The sequence below is a fragment of the Saimiri boliviensis genome, chromosome 11 (genome assembly GCF_048565385.1).
Source record: "Saimiri boliviensis isolate mSaiBol1 chromosome 11, mSaiBol1.pri, whole genome shotgun sequence".
NCBI lineage: Eukaryota > Metazoa > Chordata > Mammalia > Primates > Cebidae > Saimiri > Saimiri boliviensis.
Genome location: NC_133459.1, coordinates 12,965,832 through 12,985,835, shown reverse-complemented (window position 1 = coordinate 12,985,835; position 20,004 = coordinate 12,965,832). Strand labels below are relative to the sequence as shown.

The following is a 20,004-nucleotide window of genomic DNA, read 5'->3' as shown; positions in this document are numbered from 1 at the left end:
CCTATAATCCCAGAACTTTGGGAGGCCAAGAGTTTGAGACAAGCCTTGCCAACATGGTGAAAGCCCGTCTCTACTAAAAATACAAAAATTAGCTGTGCGTGGCAGTGTACATCTTTAATCCCAGCTCCTCAGGAGGCTGAGGCATGAGAATCACTTGAATCTGGGAGGCAGAGGTTGTAATGAGTCAAGATGGTGCCGTTGTACTCCAGCCTGGGTGACAGAGTGAGACCCTGTTTCAAAAAAAAAGAAGAAGAAAAGCACCAAATAAATAAACCTAATAGTGCATCTTAAAGAACTGGAAAAGGAAGAGCAAACCAAACCCCAAATTAGTAGAATAAAATAAATAATAAAGATCAGCACAGAAATAAATAAAATTAAAATAAAGAGAACAATGTGAAAGATCAATAAACCAAAAAGTTTGGTTTTTGAAAAGATAAAATTGACAAATTGTTAGCAAGACTAAGAAAAAAGAGAGAGAATAAATTTTTAAAAGATAGAAAATCAAACACCGTATATTCTCGCTCATAGGCGGGTGTTGAACAATGAGAACACATGGACACAGGGAGGGGAGCACTACACACTGGGGTCTGTTGGGGGGAAATGGGGGAGGGGCGGGGGGTGGGGAGGTGGGAAGAGATAGCATGGGGAGAAATGACAGATACAGGTGAGGGGACGGAAGGCAGCAAAGCACACTGCCATGTGTGTACCTATGCAACAATCTTGCATGTTCATCACATGTACCCCAAAACCTAAAATGCAATAAAAAAAAAAAAAGAAAAAAAAAAAAAGATGTTACAACCGATATCACCAAATTCAATGAATCATTAGTGACTACTTTCAGCAACTATATGCCAATAAATTGGAAAATCTAGAAGAAATGGACAAATTCCTGGATACAGACAACCTACTAAGATTGAACCATGAAGAAATCTAAAACCTGAGCAGACCAATAACAAGTAATGACACCAAAGCAGTAATAAAAGTCTCCCAGTAAAGAAAAGCCCAGACCTGATGACTTCACTGCTGAATTCTACCGAACATTTAAAGAATTAATAGCAACCCTACTCAACTATTCCAAAAAGTAGAGGAAGAGGGAATACTTCCAAACAAATTATTTGAGGCCAGTATTACACTGATATTTGAAAACTAGGCAAAGAGAAAGAAAGGAAAGGAAAGGAAAGGAAGAAAGAGTGAGCAAGAGAGAAAAAGAGACTAACAGAGAGAGAGACTGACAGAGAGAGAAGAAGGAAGAAAGGAAGGAAGGACAGATGGATGGACGGACAAGCCAGTTTCTAATGAATACTGACACAAAAATCCTCAACAAAATACTGGCAAGCCAAATTCAACAATATGTTAAAAAGATCATTCATCATGACCAAGTGGAATATATCTTTGGGATGCAAGGATGGTTCAACAAATGCAAATTGAATGAAGGACAAAAAAAACTGAATTAAGGACAAAAATCATATGATTATTTCAATGGATGCTGAAAAATCATTTGATAAAATTCAACATTCTTTCATGATAAAAACCTTCAAAGAACTACAGATAGAAGGAACGTACCTCAACATAATTAAAGCTAGATACAACAGACTCATGGCTAGTATCATACATAATGGGGAAAAACTGAAAGCCTTTCCTCTAAGATCTGAAGCATGACAAGGTGGTCCACTTTCGCCACTGTTATTCAACATAGTACTGGAAATTCTAGTTAGAGCAATCAGACAAGAAAGAAATAAAGGGCATTCAAATGGGAAACGAAGAAGTCAAATTATCTTTGTTTGTAGATGATATGATCTTATATTTTGAAAAACCTAAAGACTCTACCAAAAAAACTATTAGAACTGATAAACAAATTCAGTAAACTTTCAGGATACAAAATAAACATACAAAATCAGTAGCATTTCTATATGCCAAGAGTGAAAAATCTGAAAAAGAAATTTTTAAATCCCCATTTATAATAGCTACAAATAACATTAAATACCTAGAAAATAACTTAAAAAGTGAAAGATCTCTAGAATAAAAACTACAGAATACTAATGAAAGAAATTGAAGATGATATAAAAAAATGAAATGATATTTCATGTTCATGGATTGGAAGAATCAATATTATTAAAATTCCCATGCTACCCACTGCAATCTACAAGTCAATGCAATCCCTAACATAATATTAATGGTATTCCTCACGTAAATAGAAAAAAACTATCCTAAAATTGATATGGAACCACAAAAGACCCAGAATGACCAAAACTATTCTAAGCAAGGGAACAAAATTGGAGGAATACCATTACCTGACTTCAAATTATACTACAGAGATGTAGTAACTAAAATGGTATGGTCCTGGCATAAAAACAGACATGTAGACCAGTAAACAAAATAGATAACCCAGAAACAAATCCACAGATGTACAGCAAACTCATTTCTGACAAAGTTGACAATAACATACACTGATAAAAAGACATAAATGATGCTAGGAAAGTTGGATATCCAAATGCGGAAGAATGAAACTTAGATCCCTGTCTCTCAACAGATACAAAAATTGAATCAAAATTGACTAAAGACTTAAATCTAAACCTCATACTATGAAACCACTAAAAGAAAACATTAGTTTAAACTCTCCAGAGCATAGATCTGGGCAAAAATTCATTGAGTGATACACCACAAGCATAGACAGCCAAAGCAAATATGGACATATGGAAACACATCAAATTAAAAACCTTCTGCACAACAAAGGAAACAATCGGCAAAGTGAAGAGAAAACCCACAGAATAGGAGACAATATTTGCAAACTACCCATCTGACAAGAGATTACAAACTAGATTTTATAAGAAGTTCAAATAACTCTATCGAAAAAAAAAAAATCTAACCTGATTTTTAAATGGACAAAAGATCTGAATAGACATTTTGCCCATTTAAAAATCAGATTAGATTTTTTTTTCCTCTAGAGGTTTCTTTTTAAGAAATGAAAAAAGACATGCCAATGGCAAACAGGTATATGAAAAGGTGCTCAACATTCTTGATCGTAAGAGAAATGCAAATCAAAACTACAATGAGATATAATCTCACTCCAGTTAAAATGGCTTTTATCCAAAAGTGAGGTAAGAACAAATGCTGGTGAGGATGTGAAGAAAAGGGAACTCTTCCACACTATTGATGGGAATACAAACTAGTACAACCACAATGGGGAACGGTTTGGAGGTTTCTTTCTCTTTTATTACATTTCAGGTTTTGGGGTACATGTGAAGGACATGCAAGATTGTTGCATAGGTGCACACATGGCAGCGTGGGAGGTTTCTTTCAAAACTAACATTAGAGCTGCTATACAATCCAGCAATCCCACTCCTAGGTACATACCCAAAGAAAGGAAATCAGTATACTGAAGAGATGTCTGCTCTCCTGTGTCTGTTGCAGTACTGTTCACGATAGCCAAAATTTGGAAGCAACCTGTGTCCGTCAACAGATGAGTGGGTAAAGACAATTCGGTACTTATATAAAATGGAGTCCCAGTTAGTCATAAAAAGAATGAGATCACGTCATTTGCAAGAACTTGGATAGAACTGGACATTATGCTAAGTGAAGTAAGCCAGGCCCAGAAAGGCAAACATTGCATGTTCTCACTTATTTGTGGGATCTGAAACTCAGAAGAATTGAACTCATGGAGTAGAGTAGAAGGATGATTCCCAGAGGCTGAGAAGGGTACTTGGAGAGTCAGGGGGAGGTATGGATGCTTGATGACTACCAAAAAATAAGTGTTTTGAACGAATGAATAAGATGTAGTATTTGCTAACACGACCAGGTGACTATAGTCAAATACAATTTAATTGTATATTTAGCAATAACTCAGATAGTATGATTGAATTGTTTGTAACACAAAGGATAAATGCTTGAGATAATGAGTTAATTGTGCATTGCATGCCTGTATCAAAATATCTCACATACCCCATAAATACGTCTACCTGCTATGTACCCAGAAAAATTAAAATTAAAATTTTTTTGAAGTACTTCAAGGCAAAAACTTTATTAAAGAGCTTAAAACAAATGAAACAAGAAAATAAATGAATTAAATTCTCTTTCTTTAGTATTTTATCATTCTTTCATTTTTTTTTCTTTCCCCAAGTGATCATGCAATGTCCTACCATATCCATAATTCCTTCTTGCCCTCCAAAATAAAATTTACTACTGGGGAGTTCTTCCACTGCTCTATTGGAGCAGGTGATATAATGGGAATGGTTACAGGTTCACACCTAAGGGATGACCAAAGAAAGGCCCAGGAAAGTTACCTCATTGTCTATTTATCACAAACTGCTATAAAAATATGCCCACTTTCTCTGGGTGCTAAGTTTGGGAACACTGGTCCTTGGATATCACCGTTGATCTGTTCACTAGACTAAAAATTCCATGATGAGATGAATCATGTTGTGCCTGCTTGTTTATCAGTTTCCAGAGTGCCTAGCATAAAAGCTGTAGACTCAATAAATAGTAGTTCAACTAATTCCTTAACTTAATGACAACATCAATATGGGAATTACAGCCAATTCCTGACAGGCAGTCATGAAAATATCAAACTGATCATTTTCATTGCTTCTAAGCAGTGAAACATATTGTTTGCTTTTAGAAAATGAATTTTAATAGGAAAAAAGCTAAGAAATGGCCTTTCTGGGGCACTAAATTATATAGTGTTCTGGAAAAAAAAAAAAGCCTAGTTTGAAACTACTAGCTTAGTGTCTTTTTAAGAGTACGGTTGAGACCATCAAAATTATATTACCTTGATCACTCATATTCCTGTCTTTGTCTTTTTTCTCTATAATCTGGAAACAGAATTAGTAAATATCCTATGAAACTCTATGATGCCTTATATATGAAGTTGTAGATGAAGACTGTATAGCATGGGAAACTATTATAAGACTGTTAAAAGTGTGACCTCAGTAAGTAGTCAAATTGAATGAAGACTACACTGTTCATATAGTTTTATAATGTAGGTATATTCACATATATAATTGAGAATACACACACATACGTGTGTGTATATCACAATGTTAGCACGGTTTATCTCTATTTGAGGTTATTATCTATAATTTATTTTCTTTTTTCTTTATATTTCCCAAATTTCCCACACTGAAATATACATTAGCTATTCAATTAGATTATAATTATTTAAAATTTAAAAATATGACTGATACCAGTAATTATTTGAAAGAGTGTAAGCATGTCTCCATTTGGTGATATCTTGGTTATCTCCAAGTGAGGTCAAAAGCCTCTTATTGCATTTGGGTGGTTTGAGGATCAGCAATGGGAATGTGAAATTGTCTCTTTCCAGGCATGGATTCCAATAATAGGTTCATGCATGCCTCACAGTCGATACCATCTTTTCCCAGGCCGAGTTTGATTAACATACAAATGGATATGCCTCTCATATCACATGCAAGATGGAAGAACTGCTTGTCAGGTGATAACGTGAACGAAACCATAAACACACAGCTTTGATGGTACAATGAAGTTGGAAGTTCTAGGGGCATATGGTTCTTTGTTGCAGGCCAAGTGAAAGGGTAGAGATGTGGTTCGCACAGAGACAGCTCTTACTGTTTCTGGAAACGCTTCTACCATAAAGCGGTGTTAAATTGCTCCTGACATACTAAGCTGAGAAGCAAAGATTTCAGGTTGTATAAAGTTACCAGATATTTGGCACCCATTTAAGCTAAGCCATTCATGGTAGTGTATTCTGTGCAAATCATTAACCAACAGCAAAGTGGAGTGGTGATCACATGGACATTACTCCAGAGAAAAAGTCAACGGCCTTGTTGTGCAACCTCTGGCAAGTCCTTAGTCTCTGGGAACATCTATTTCTTTAGCTGAAAATGGAGGTAATAATACTTATGGGAAACACAGCATCTGTAGGGTAAGATGATGCTTGTGAAAGTGCTTTGAGAAACCATAAAGTCTGGGGCAACATAAAATTCTCTGCTGTTACTGTTATAACTAGTATGATTGTTGGTATCATCATTTTCTGAATCTGCAGAGAAATTTTTAGGCCAGGAGTTTTCAGAATATATAATATTTTCATCACTGGAGAGATCACTTTTCCTATGTTGAGTCTGTGAGTTGTTCCATATGCAAATTGCACAAAAATATGCATCTTGTAAAACAATACAGTTCCATTCCCTGATATAATCTAGCCTTTAAATTCGGCTTTAAAAAATCATGGTATTTGATTAAGAGGATGGGCTCATATTTATTTATATTGTTGCTCTCCCCTTTAAAATGATGGTAGGGAAATAAAACGAGCATAAACCCATAGTCGCGACAAGGAGGCTGTCAGCAGCTCAGGGATCCCAGCAAGTTTCCGTGAGCTATAAATCAGATGACATAGTGATGACTGATGAAGATGCCCAGGAAGTGTGGCAGAGAAGAGTCCCAGGCAATGGAGGCCAGAAGAGATGGGAGGAATGGAGCACAAGCAAGAGCCCTGTGTTCCTCAGATGTGTGCATCCGAAAGAAGATGAATTGAAAGGCTGTATGTGAAAGCACTGGCTCCCATCTTCACCATCAACTACAGAATTCAACTGCAGAATACCCTACAGCCAGTCCTTACCTGACGAGACCAAAATATAAAAGCCAAACCAAAACCCAATTAAACAAAATGAAGACTATTCTTTGTCAAACAGATAACATGAACTCTCCGAAGAAAATAAGGACGCCTGGTGTGGATGCTGACATCCTAGAGCAAAAAGGCAGAAATCCTGGCGTTTGGGGGAGTCAAGCATAGTGGTTGGTGCTACCTGTTTGCCATCAAGCAAAGCCTGCCATCCAGATGTACATAATTCCCCATCTGCTTTAGCACCGACTGATTCTTGAGTGTAAACAGACCACCAATGATTTCCTGACATTGAAGGAAAGTCTCAAACATAAAAGAAACATAAAACAAAACAAAACAAAACAAATATGGCTTTGGAAAGACCATGACTTTAGGAACAGGAAACATGTAAACAAAACAGAGATTCCAGACAATATTTTATCCATAAAACAAGAAAGGGGTACTGTAGCAACGGGTCAGAGAATAAGAGAAAACACTTGGAAATTAAATCCACTATTACCAAAATAAAAATGTAATATTGAGGCTAGATATTACATTTGAGAGAATCATCCAGCAAGTAAAACAAAAAGTTCAGGAAAAGTTGAAGATAAATATAAGCAACAAAGTATGCCAAAAGTCACAGAGAAAAGAGATCAGGGATGATAGGAAAAGCTGAGGAAGAAAATAAAGAATAATTGACTTTCTATGTTAGAAATAAAAGTTGTAACACCTTAAGTTTTTGTTTTGTTTTGTTTTGAGACAGGGTCTTGCTTTGTTGCCCAGGCTGGAGTGCCGTGGCATGATGACAGCTCACTGCAGCCTCAACCTTCTGGGCTCAAGTGATCCTCCTCCCTCAGCCTCCCAAGTAGCTGGGATCACATGTGTACACCACGACAACCAGCTAATTTTTTAATTTTGTAGAGACAGGGTCTCACTATGTTGGCCAGGCCGGTCTCAAACTCCTGGGCTTAAGTGATCCTCCTGCTTCAGCCTCCTAAAATGCTGGGATTACAGAAATAAGCCACCACATCTGGTACTTACGTTGAAAGAGACTATTGTAATAAATAACAATAATAGTAGTCATAGCTAAAAGTTATTGAAAAGCTATTATGTGCCAGGCACCACTTTAGAAAGATTTGTATGTAGTGACTTTTTAATCCTCCCAATAAATCTAAGAGGTAGCTACTATTATCAACGCTGTTTTATTAATGTCATTAATACAGCTGAGAAAATAAAGACACGGTTACTGGTTAAAACACTTAACCCAAGCTAGTCAATGAGACAGCTAGAGTTTAAACTCAGCCAGGTAGGATCCATGGCCTGCATTCTTAACCATTCTACAGTTGACCCTTGAACAACATGAGGGTTAGGGGCACAAAACCCCCATGAAGTTGAAAATCTGAATTGTTTTGAATACATGAAAACTTAACTACTGATAGCTCGCTGTTGACCAGAAGCTTTACTGATAGTATAAATATCTATTAACACATATTTTATGTGTTACATATATTGTGTATTGTATCCTTCACAACAAAGTAAGCTGATGAAAAGAAAGTGTTATTAAGAAAATCATAAGGAAAAGAAAAGAGATTTGCCATTCATTAAGTGGAAATGTCTCTGTCCTCGCTGTCTTCATAGTGAGTAGGCTGAGATGGAGGAAGAAGGGGAGAGGCTGGTCTCACTGTCTCGGGGTGACAGAAGTGGAAGACGTAGACCCCCACATTTCCAACCTGTGTTGTTCAATGATCAACTTTACCTCCCAAAACATCCTCACGTTGGCAAACTCTTCTGAAATGGAAGGTGACTGAGGATAATAAAAATACCCTAAAATGTTCCAAAGAAAAATATGAAAGGTGACCAAAAAAGAAGCAAAATTGAACTGTCATCACATCACTCCCAGTATTCCATACGTTGAAAAATGCTGGAGTCAGAATTTCCAAGTTTTGAGAAGAAAATAAGTTTTGACCTAGAATTCCATTCCCAGCCAAATTATCACTCAATTCTAAGGACATGACAGTGTGAGAAACAGAAAAAAAAAAAAAAAAAAAAAAAACAGAATAAGGTAAATTCAGATAATGAAAAAAGGAAATGTAAATCAGGGGAACTTTGTCATAATGTGCAAGACAGGAAGTATAATCATGACTCCATTGTTAATCAAATGTATACTGTCTTGGCTCGACACGGTGGCTCACCAGCACTCTGGGAGGCCGAGGCAGGTGGATCACCTGAGGTCAGGAGGTTGAGACCAACCTGGCTAACATGGTAAAACTCCATCTCTACTAAAAATACAAAAATTAGCCAGGTGTGGTGGCACACGCCTATAATTCCAGCTACTTGGGAGGCTGAGGCAGGAGACTTGCTTGAACCCAGGAGGTGGAGGTTGCCATGAGCAGAGATCGCACAACTGCACTCTAGCCTGGGTGACAGATCGAAAAAAAAAAAGAAAAAGAAAAATGAAAAGGTATACTGTCTTATAAAGCTATACACTAAGCAAAGTTAATTACATTTACAGACAAATATTTTTTATGGGAAAAGTAAAAATAAAGTCAAAGAATAGTGTGTGTGTGTGTGTGTGTGTGTGCGTGTGTGTGTGTGTGTTTTTAGAGACATGGTCTTTTTCCATCACCCAGGCTGGAGTGCAGTGGCACAATCATAGCTCACTGCAGCCTTGAACTCCTTGGCTCAAGAGATCCTCCCACCTCAGCTCCTGAAAGCTGGGACCACGGGAATACGCCACCGTGCCCAGCTAATTTTTAAATTTATTTTGTAAAGATGGGGTCTCACTCTGTTGCCCAGGCTGATCAGAAGCTCCTGGGCTCAAGGGATCCTCCCACCTTGGCCTCCCAAAGTGCTGGGATTACAGATGTGAGCCAGTGCACCCAGCCAAGACTATTGGAAGGGAAAGGAATATTGAAGTTGGGGGAGACGTTAAGTGATGAAGGGAAGGAGGGCAGAGGTACTAAGAACCTTACCCTAAAAGAGCCATGGTCTGAAAATTGATTAAACAATGAAATAAAGACATTGCATGAAGGTAACTTCTGTGGTTTGGATGTTTGTTTCCTCCAAACCTCACGTTGAAATTTGATCCCCAATGTGGCAATGTTAGAAGCAGGGCCTGGTGGAAGGCCAATGGGTCACGCCAGTGGATCCTTCAGGAGTGGATGCCTTTCCTCAAAGGTGAGTGTGTTCTCACTCCATTAGTTCCTGCGAGAGCACTGGTTGGTAAAAGGAGCCTGGAACTTCCTCCCCCAGCTTGCTTCCTCTCGCACCATGTGATCTCTGCACTGAGCTCTCCTTCTGCTTTCTGCTGTGAGTTAAAGCAGGGGAGGCCCTCATCAGATGCAGAGGCTCCATCTTGAAATTTTCAGCAACCAGAATCATGAGCCAAGTCACCTCTCTTCTTTATAAACTACCTGGTCTCATGTATTCTGTTACAGCAACACAAAATAGACTAAGACAAGCTGAGTGCAGTAGCTCAGGCCTGTAATCCCAGCACTTTGGGAGGCTGAGGCAGGAGGATCACTTGAACCTAGGAGTTCAAGACCAGCCTGGGCAACATGCTGAGATGCCAACTCTACCAAAATATAAAAATAATAAACTAAACTAAGAGAGTAACTAAGAGAGAAACTTAAAATGATGTAACTGCTATATCCCTATATCCAGAACCTCAAAATGGAAGTTACATCCTAGGTACCTTTCCTTAGGAAAGTTCTGGAAGATGTGGTCCACCAAAGTCAGGGAATAAACAAAGACAAGGAAAGAAGACATGTTCTCCTGGAAACAAGGGATCTAACAGAGAGCAAAAAAGATGAAGGAATTCCTGGAATGACACTGAAGGAAAACCCCTGGAGACTGATTAAGGAGCAGAAATAGAGAGCTGCTCATCCAAGTTGAGGAGGAGGAGGAGGAGGAAGGAGTTCTGCATCTAAGGAGAAAGTAAAAGCAAGAGACTCCCTGACGTGCTCAAACAAATCTGGAGCAGATTTATAATAACAGATGAGAACTTTGGAATGAATTGATGATAGATAAATAGAAAACTAGTTGGCCAAGTTTGACGACTCACACCTATAATCCCAGCACTTTGGGAGGCTGAGACAGGAGGATCACTTGACTTAGGAGTTTGATGCCACCTTGGGCAACATGGTAAGACCCCATCTCTGCACAAAACTTAAACAATAGCCAGGCATGGTGGCACAGGCTTGTGCTCCCAGTTACTTGAGAGGCTGAGGTGGAAGAATTACTTGAACCTAGGAGGTCAAGGCTGCAGTGAGCTGAGATCACACCACTGCACTCTAGCCTGGGCAACAGAGCAAGACCCTGTCTCAAAAAAAAAAAAAAAAAAACAGACCAAAGCAAAGCAAACTTTGGTGGTGGGGTCAGGGAAGGAGGAGGATGGAAAATTACAAAGTCCAGGGAAAACGGAATTTGTGCAAGACAAGAAGCAAAATTGTGACTCAATTGTTAGTAAAATGTAAACTGTCTTATCAACAGAAATAACTTCACATAGTTATTTCCCAAAATTTCTGACATAATCACACTGGAGGAAGTAAGTGGGGGAGAAGTGCGTACCCGCGTATGGGGGAGCAGGAAGGATACAAGATCTCAACCCTTACCTTTCACAGTAGGACATCAAAAGTTGATACAGAAAACCAGAAAATAACAAAACTAGAGCATTAGAAATATGGCGGTGCATACCTGAAACAGCAGCTCAGAGTCGAAAGAGGTTTTCCCAGGGAGCAGTGGAATAGTGGGGAGCAGGGATTCATAGGAAGCTGGTGTTTTCCAAGTCAAGCCTCAGGGAATTACTTGGCTTTTAAAAAGAATGCCTAAGTATACTGAAATAAAACCAAAAGCTAGGTTAAAAATTTCCAAATCACTGGGTGTGATGCCCTGAGCAACAATGCTTTCTTCTGGATGCATCATAATTAGGAACCATCGTTCCACACAAAGTTTCCTGGCCCTGGGGGCAGTCCCTCCTGCCACTGTGGGGCCATGCTGAGGACTGTCTTGGAACCCACGCTGGCCTCATTAGGTGATGTTCCTCCAGCTGCTCCAACTCCGAGATAATTACTGCAAACTTCGGCTCACACTGCCCTCAATTAGACAGGTCCTTTCTTTCAGGGGCATAAGGGCATGGTGGCCATCCAGCAGAAAGCCAGTTAACACTCGAGAAGACATTTAAGCCCATCTCACCAACGGCATGAAAACACGGCCAGAGTGGCTTCTTTTCAAATCTTAATTGTAGAGGTAACTCCTGGGATTCAGCACCCTGAGAAAATTGAGTGGAGGGGGCGAGGGGTGGAGAAGGGATTGTACCATTTTAAATCAGGAGGAGAGGCCCTCCACCTGCAGCTGGCCTAGCTGCCTCACGTGACCATGGCCATGAAAACAAAGTGAGACAAATGTCATTGAGAGAGCTCCTCTACTCTCTAAAGAGCAAACAGCCCATGCCGGAGGCTACAGCGCTCTCGGGCTCAAGTACTTCCTTCACTCAGGAGTCTTGGCAGGGATAAGAGAAATGTACAAATCTGGCATGTTCTCCTCCTCCTGTGAGTAGCTGCCATCCCACATAGCACGTAAAGTGTGTATGTTGTACATCTTGTGAAGCACATTTGTGGCTCTTAAAAAGAAAATGCTCTTCCAGGTAGGTGCAATCCCGTTGACATATTTCCAAAAGCTAAGAAGCAGCCTCTCCATCCGTTTACATTTGCTGTTAAGAACAACCTGGTAGCTAAGAGCTAAGACATTTTTAGACTACGTGTTTTATTGGAATTTTAAATGCTTCTAACTGCATGCACCAGGAGGTTTTGAAAACGGAGGTTTTAAAGACTTCAAGCGGGCGCAGCTAGACGTCTCAGTAGAAGGCAGAATTTTCCTGAATTCTGCTTTATGACAAGGACACATTGGGGTCTTAGGTTCAGCCTGAAAACCTGCCTCCATCTGGTTTTGAGGCAATCCAAAAAAAAAAAAAAAAAAAAACAGAAAAGAAAAGGAGGGAGGAAAAGATAGCAAGGCAGGAACGAAGAGAACGACCTTGCTTCTACGGCAGATAAATAAACTTGCACGGATTTCTCATAAAAAATGTACTCTTCATAGCAATATGAGAACAAATAATGAGGGGAAAAAAATATCAATTCCCACAAGCACACAGCCTTAACATTTTCATTTACAACCTCAAACTGAACGGCATCCAGCCATTTCCCATAATTTCAGTAATGGCCGAGACATTGAAACATACAGTAATAACAAACAAAAACACGCCATTATCCATGCACAGATGTAACCTCCAAGCACAGAGATTTTTCTCCAGGACCTTAAAAGAATTGCTTTCAGTTGCATATGCTGCCAAAATGTGCTGATTTTTCTGCCTATTTTCACTCAGTTTGCCTTAGGCTAAAACTACTCACCGCCCAGGCAGGTACCCGACCCCCCAGGGTCTCAAATTATTGAAACCAAATTGGCTTTCATGCTGTTTCTCCTCTAATCCCAATACTTTGAGGCCCGAGGGGTTATTTACATGCCAAATAGGTCCCACAACCACCAGTTCTCCTTGGCGACCAAAGGAATGTCTTTTATAATTGTAAATGAGCCCTTTGTTTCATCTGGTTCCATCAGCAAGAGATGGGTTTTACCTCCTGAAGGAATCCTATGGGTCTGACCCTTGGAGAGGGCCTGTGCCAACAGGTGGGCATCAGGAAGCTCTGCGCTCTCACACCCCGGAGGGATGACAGAGGCAATGGTTTCTGTGGCCAGGTCCCGTGTGACCGCTTGGGGCCAGCATGTCATTTTCTCCAAGCAGTTATTTTTAGTTTTGTAAATGGTAATCACTTCAACAGCATCGTGGAGAAGATCCAAATGCTTCCTCACAATTTCCAGGTTTTCCCATTCCTTTTCTGGGGCTTTTCTGGGGAAGTTTTAGAAGAATGATCTGGAAACAGCTTACCAGGAGGATTAAGCGGCCAGAATGGCACCCAGAGAGGACAGCTTTTGGCAGCATGCAGATTCTTGGCATGGTTCCTCCAGGACCACAGGGACCATCCTAGCTGGGCCCGGGCACCTGCCCAGAACTGCTGAGCAGAGCGTGGTTCACATGCCACTCATTCTTGGCAGGCGAGATGCGGAAAGCATCGTCTATATCATCTCTCCTCTGCTGCCTGCCAAGGATTAGACAGGACGTCTTTCTTCCCAGAGAATAAGGCCATCTTCCCAGCCAATCTCCCATCACCTGGGCAGCTACTGACCGGGGCTGCTGGTCTTTAAAAGTCATTATAATGAAGAGTAACACGGAAACCTTCCAGAGAAGCCCGAAACTTCTGTTGGGGTGTGGGGGTTACGCTGGTATAAGAACCACAGACGACACAGGTCTAAAACCTTCTATGGAAACAACTAAGTGTGTTCAAAACCTAAAAAGCTGAATTGGGCTCTTTTAAAAGTCAAGAAAAAGAGGAAAGAAAATATGGGATGGCAAAACATGGGGTGGGAAGGCCTCTCTCCCTCTTATACTGGAACTCTAAATGTATTTTGAATTATCAGAAGAGAATAGAGAGCATGCAAGCGTTTTTCTGCGGACTTAACATTTAACCGTTTTCATCTTATAATTATCAAGATCTTCATTAATAATAATAATATTATTAACACCTGTGAAGCACTTTCTGTATGCCAGGCCCTGTGCTGGGTGCCTTAGATATATTATCTCATTTAATCCTCATAGCCATATGTCTTAGGTGTATTATTGAATGAAATCCTTCTATTATCCCAATTTTACAGATAAGGAAATTGAGGCTTAGAGAGATTAGATGGCTTGTCCAAAATCACACTTTCTAACTGCTGAAGCCAGGATTTAAACCTGGCGCTGTTTAATTATAATGCCCTTCCTTTTAAGTACTACCCTGTAAATCACCTCTTTCAGAAGAAAGAGAGTTGAGTTTGTCACTTTCCTCTCTACCAGTTCCTAGAGCCAGACTCATTTTTGAAGACTTTCGTGGATGCCTATATAGTGTCAACAAGAAAGCTGACCACTTTCCTCCTTCCTACTTAACACACACACACACACACACACACACACACACACACACCACATGTGCGTGCATGCGCGTGTGTGTGTGCTCACACAGACACACACAGACACGTTTGCCTCCAATCCCCTCTCCCTCCTCCCACACTTGAATAAATCAATTACTGCATGCTTTATCAAAAGCCTATTTGACCATAAAGAATTTTAGAGAAAATCTGACTCGATCCTTTCATCTCGTAGATGAAGAAAATTGAGGCCCAGAGCATGGCTGATGCCAAATAAGGATTTGGAATTTCTTTTTCTGGAACAGCATTCTCTCCTCTATGCCTCTGCAGCCCATGCTCTGCTGGGCACTGGGTAGGAGGTTAATATCAATCAGTCCTGACCATTGGCCACCTCTCCAGAAGCTAATTGTCCAGAGGAGAGAAAATACAGGTTTATAAATAACTGAAATATCAGATCAAGCACATTGCAGAGAGGGAAAGTGAAATGGAGTAATGGGGCTGGGAGCTCCAGGAGGGAAAAACAATCGCCTAGCTTTGCAACCAGCAAAGTGTTCAGGAAAGAGGCGGTGTCTGAACTAGACTTGGAAGAATTAGTAAGCTGTACATGTGATGTGATGGGATGGACATTGGCAGTGGAGGCTTAAGACATGGATTTCAGGTTAACCAAATCAAATGAAAACACTTGAATAACCAAATAGGTTTTTCTGTAATGATGACATACTGGCCATTATCATAGCGAGGAACTTGGTGAATTGCATCAGCTTGCCTGCAGTATCTTGCAGCAATGGGCTAAAGGCAAAGAAAATTTGCATAGGAGCAAAGGAGTGGCTACTGTTCAGGTCAGGGGAGAAACTAAGGTGGGACAATTCAGTGGGTTGTATGTGGGAAGTGGTAGAAATGAATGCACTAAGAGGTTAAAATGTTTTCTAGAGCCTTCTCGAATGTGCTCTTTACGGGCAACTACTACGAAGAATGAAAGAGCCAAAGGAGAGATGGCTGCCACTTTTCTGGGAAGGCCAGCCCAGACATTAGCTTGATCCACGTGTGCTGGCCATGCCTCTTGGAATCCATCAACCGTGGCACAATCTGCATAATTCTAAATCTTCCTGAGCCAGGCACGTGATGTGTAAAACTAGATCCATTCTTAATGTTGGAAAGGCCATGCCTGCCTTGGAACACAGAAGCATCTGTTAGCGTTAGAAACACACAGCCTTGCCCATTTATTCCACCAGTGGGAGTAAAGATGCCTGGAAAATAAAGCATGAACACACGCTTCCAAAATTGGAAATGGGATTAAACCTGGCATGAAAGGAGACGGTGTGCTGGGGGTGCTATGGAGATATCAGTCTGGGCTCTGCGATGAATGTCATTGCCTGCCTAACACCTTCTCCCACTTCTCCATTCCTAGCAGAATCCCAACAATGTGGATATGTCCACCTTCCCTTTCCAGGAAGGACCTCATGGGAATTCTAGGTGAGGCTGAGGGAATGGGTCTCAGGGAATCCTGTTTCCTCTTCCAGTGATTGGTTCTGGTACAGGTGTGGGAGAGACATGTGACCAATGAGATGTTAGAGAAGTTCCGCTGGGATGCTTCCAGGGAACTTTCCTAACTCCTAAGAGTGAACCATAGAATGAACGGGTCTTTCTTCCTTCTGGATGTGGTCCAGTCTGGATGTGACTCCTAGATCTGCTTAAGCCCTGTGGTCACTGGCTTGAGAATGGCAGGGCAGAGAAACAGAAAGAACCTGTGTCCTCGATGACATCACTGAGCCTATGAAGCTTGCCCTCCCTCAGGACGTCCTATTAAGTGCTGGAGTACATGTCTGTATTATTTGCCAGATTTGGGCAGATTTTCTAGTAGTTGCAACTGAAGGCATTTTAACATGTAGTATATGTATGCATGTATTTATGTATATGTATGTGCTTATACACATGCACACATTCTAACATTTATTTAATGCAGCATTGTACACCACATTTAATCTTTCCAACATTCTTGCAAAACCCACACTATTATCCCCATTTCTCAGATGGGAGACCAAAGCTTTAAAAGAATAACTGCTTTACATAGAACTACTTATTATTATGTGGTGTGGCTCAGATACACACCCAAGCCCCTGGAAGAATTCCTTAACTGACAGGCCTAATCAAGGATAGAATGGGCTTCCCGGGTGTGGTGGTGGCCGCCTGTATTCCCAGCTACTCAGGAGGCTGAAGCACGATAATTGCTTGAATCCAGGAGGCGGAGGTTGCGGTGAGCCAAGATCGCGCCATTGCACTCCAGTCTGGGCAACAAGAGTGGAAACTCCATCTCAATAATAATTTTAAAAAAGCCTCATATTTGCTGTAGGCTTACTCACTGCCAGACATGTTGCCAGTAGTTTACGTGTTTGAACAGATTCAATCTCCGCGGTCATCCTATGAAATGAGTATTATCATTAATCTTATTTTGCAGATGAGAAAACCAAGCCACAGAGGTTAAACAACTTGCTCAAGAACACCCAGCTGAGAGGTGATATCTATAGAACTTGAAACTAATCTGTGTGGCTCCAAAGCCCACGTGTTGAACCCTCAAGGCACAGAGTCAACCCTGGGAGTCCCAGCCAGCCTGAAATCTCTGGTTCTGGTCAGTAGATGGATGATCCACATTGGGAAAAGCCCGTATAGTGCAGCTGCTCAGGGCCACCTGACCCATGCACTGGAAACACCTTACCTCTTACAGAAACTTACTTCTAGATTTCAGTAGTGTTGCTTTGAAGACCAGAAGGGAAGCCTTAGGAGTGAACCTGCCTGACCATCATCTCTGGTGTGAACGATCCCACCCAAGTGTATTCCTAAGGGCTGGACTGGACTTCATTCCTGGACCTTTGGCTGGGATGGTTCTTTAACAAAAGTGTTTCCCTTTCACTTTTCAGCAGCGTCCCTTCCTTCCTCACTTGTTGGGAAAATCCAGGACATGTTAGCTCCTGCCTCAGAAGACAGAGAGGACACATCCTTCCTGAGCTTCAAAGGAAACGTCACAACCCTCAAGGAAGCAGTAGCATGGCTGGCAGGGTCTGTCTCTCCCTTGGCCTCAGGTGGCCTTTTGGGACTGCCGACTTCAACCCCAACCCGCCAGCCCCACTGAGAGCCTGACAAACTCTCCTCCTCACTTGGTCCTAATCCTCATGCACCCACCAGAGCTTGCTGCAGTAATTACTAAGGCTTTGGCTCATTAGAGGCTCTCCCAGTTGGGTAGGGGATTGGCAAAGAGTTGCAATTTGGAGCATTCTGTTTACAAACAAACCTCATAAAGTCAGGCCAGGAGGCAGCAGCTGAGGAGAAGCCACATTCCCATCCCCTGGCCTTCCTCTCCCTCTAACTAACTAACTTCTTGGGTTAGTTATCTTCCACTCTTCCTTCCAGAGCACTGTGCACCTGAGCCCTAAGTCACTTCTGTTGGGAGCCCTTTGGTATTTATGGAGTGCCTTTCTGCAGCATTCTGTCTTATTTGCGTGTGGTCCCCTGCATTTCAACAAAGCGTCCCACTTGCATTTTCTACCAGCCTCTTTGCAATCGTTTAATAATACTTAAGTGCCAGGCTCTGGGTTAAGGACTTTATAAGGCTTTCCACACAGTACCTGGGTCAGTTCCCTGACACTTTGTGAGGTGAAGGCGATCACCTTTCCCACTTTACAGGTGGGTATCTGAGGCCTGATTAGGCTAATTCATTTGCCCAAGGTCACGGGGAGATGGAGTATGCCAGAGGATATTCCCTTGTGCCGTACTGAGACTGGGGCTCCCCCAAACTCCGCAGCCCTGCCTCCGTCCAAGGGAGATTCAGTACAAACCAAATAGCCACCCAGAAGTGACCCCGTCCTGCCCATTTCACTTCTCCACCACGATGTAATCCTTTAGCTTTGCTCTCTGAGGCCTTAATGGGTTACACAAAGACCATCCTCTTCCTCAGGGTCTCCTGTCTCTCCCCTATCCTGCAAAGACATCCACAGCAAATCACCACTTGGGAGCCAGTAACAAGAATGCCAACTATTGTTACAGGAACCAAGTTTAAAGCAGGGGCTTTCTGATGGGAAAAGCGTGACTTCCAGCAAGTTTCTCATCTCTGTGACTTTAACACATTTTCTACATTTTTAGCAAAATTAGAGAGGATAGTCTCTTTTGGAATCTTCTGAGCAGCCTCCATTTTTATTCAACATGGCAAATTAATCCACATGTTAAATTTGAGAGACAGAGCGGCCTTCTCTTTTAGAATTGATTCCAGCTTGGTCAAAAGCAACACTCTCTTCAAAAGTTAGCTTGGAGCCAACGAACAGAGGGAAAAAAATGCTCAAGCGGTTTACTTAAAGGAGACCTCGCCCCATCCCACCAATTAAAGAGAAATTAAAACGGCTTCCAACTAGAACTTTAAATGCCTCTGAAGGGGAATTTCTGAAGAAAAAGTCTTTGCTGTTGGAGATGCTTATAAAAGATACCACAGTATTCAATCTCCAGGGTCCCCGGATTCCCAAAATCTTTGATCATCTAAATTTAGCTGTTTTCATAAACATTTCAGACAGCAGGCTAATTTTTATTCCCTGGAGAGCTTCATGCAATCAGACTGCAAGTCCAGGAAGAATGTCAACTTCTAAGAATGATCCCAAGCCTTGCCAAGACTAAGAGCCAGATACCAGCTTTCGGCTGACTAAATCTGTGTCATTACTCACTGCCCCTTGGAGAGGAGCATAAAGTTTTACTATACGCTGCTTGTAATTCAACAAATAATTACTGAGCGGGTGATGTGGGCAAGGCCTCCTTGCAGGGTGGTGTGAGGAAGGCAGAGATGAGCAGGCCTGGCTGCTGCCACTACAGTCTAGTGAAAGAAGGAAGATACTGTCCTACCGATCAGGTTTTGTCATTGAAAGTCATGGCACAAGAGCAGAAAATCAAACACTGCATGTTCTCACTCATAGGCGGGTGTTGAACAATGAGAACACATGGACACAGGGAGGGGAGCATCACACACTGGGGTCTGTTGGGGGGAAATGGGGGAGGGACAGGGGGTGGGGAGTTGGGGAGAGATAGCATGGGGAGAAATGCCAGATATAGGTGAAGGGGAGGAAGGCAGCAAACCACACTGCCACGTGTGTACCTATGCAACAATCTTGCATGTTCTTCACATGTACCCCAAAACCTAAAATGCAATTTAAAAAAAAAGAAAGTAATGGCCATGTAACGGGTTCTTTAACTGTTGGAGGACTTTTTGTAGTGTCCTAGTCATGGCTGTCTCCAACATCTCCATCATTCTGGTCCTCCATGGACCACTCTCTCAGCTCATTACAACAGGCAAGATGGAATCAGGTGCGATTACTTTTGCACCAATGTAATAAGTGTGAATGCGTGAGTGTATGTGCACTTGTGTGTGCGTGTGTGTGTGT

The 20,004-nt window shown here is 41.5% G+C and overlaps 1 protein-coding gene across 2 annotated transcripts in view; it reads right to left on the bottom strand.

Annotated features, from left to right (window-relative positions):
• The window catches only part of KAZN (kazrin, periplakin interacting protein), a 1,256,655-nt gene that overhangs the window by 989,642 nt on the left and 247,009 nt on the right, over positions 1–20,004 (bottom strand). The window lies entirely within an intron of this gene.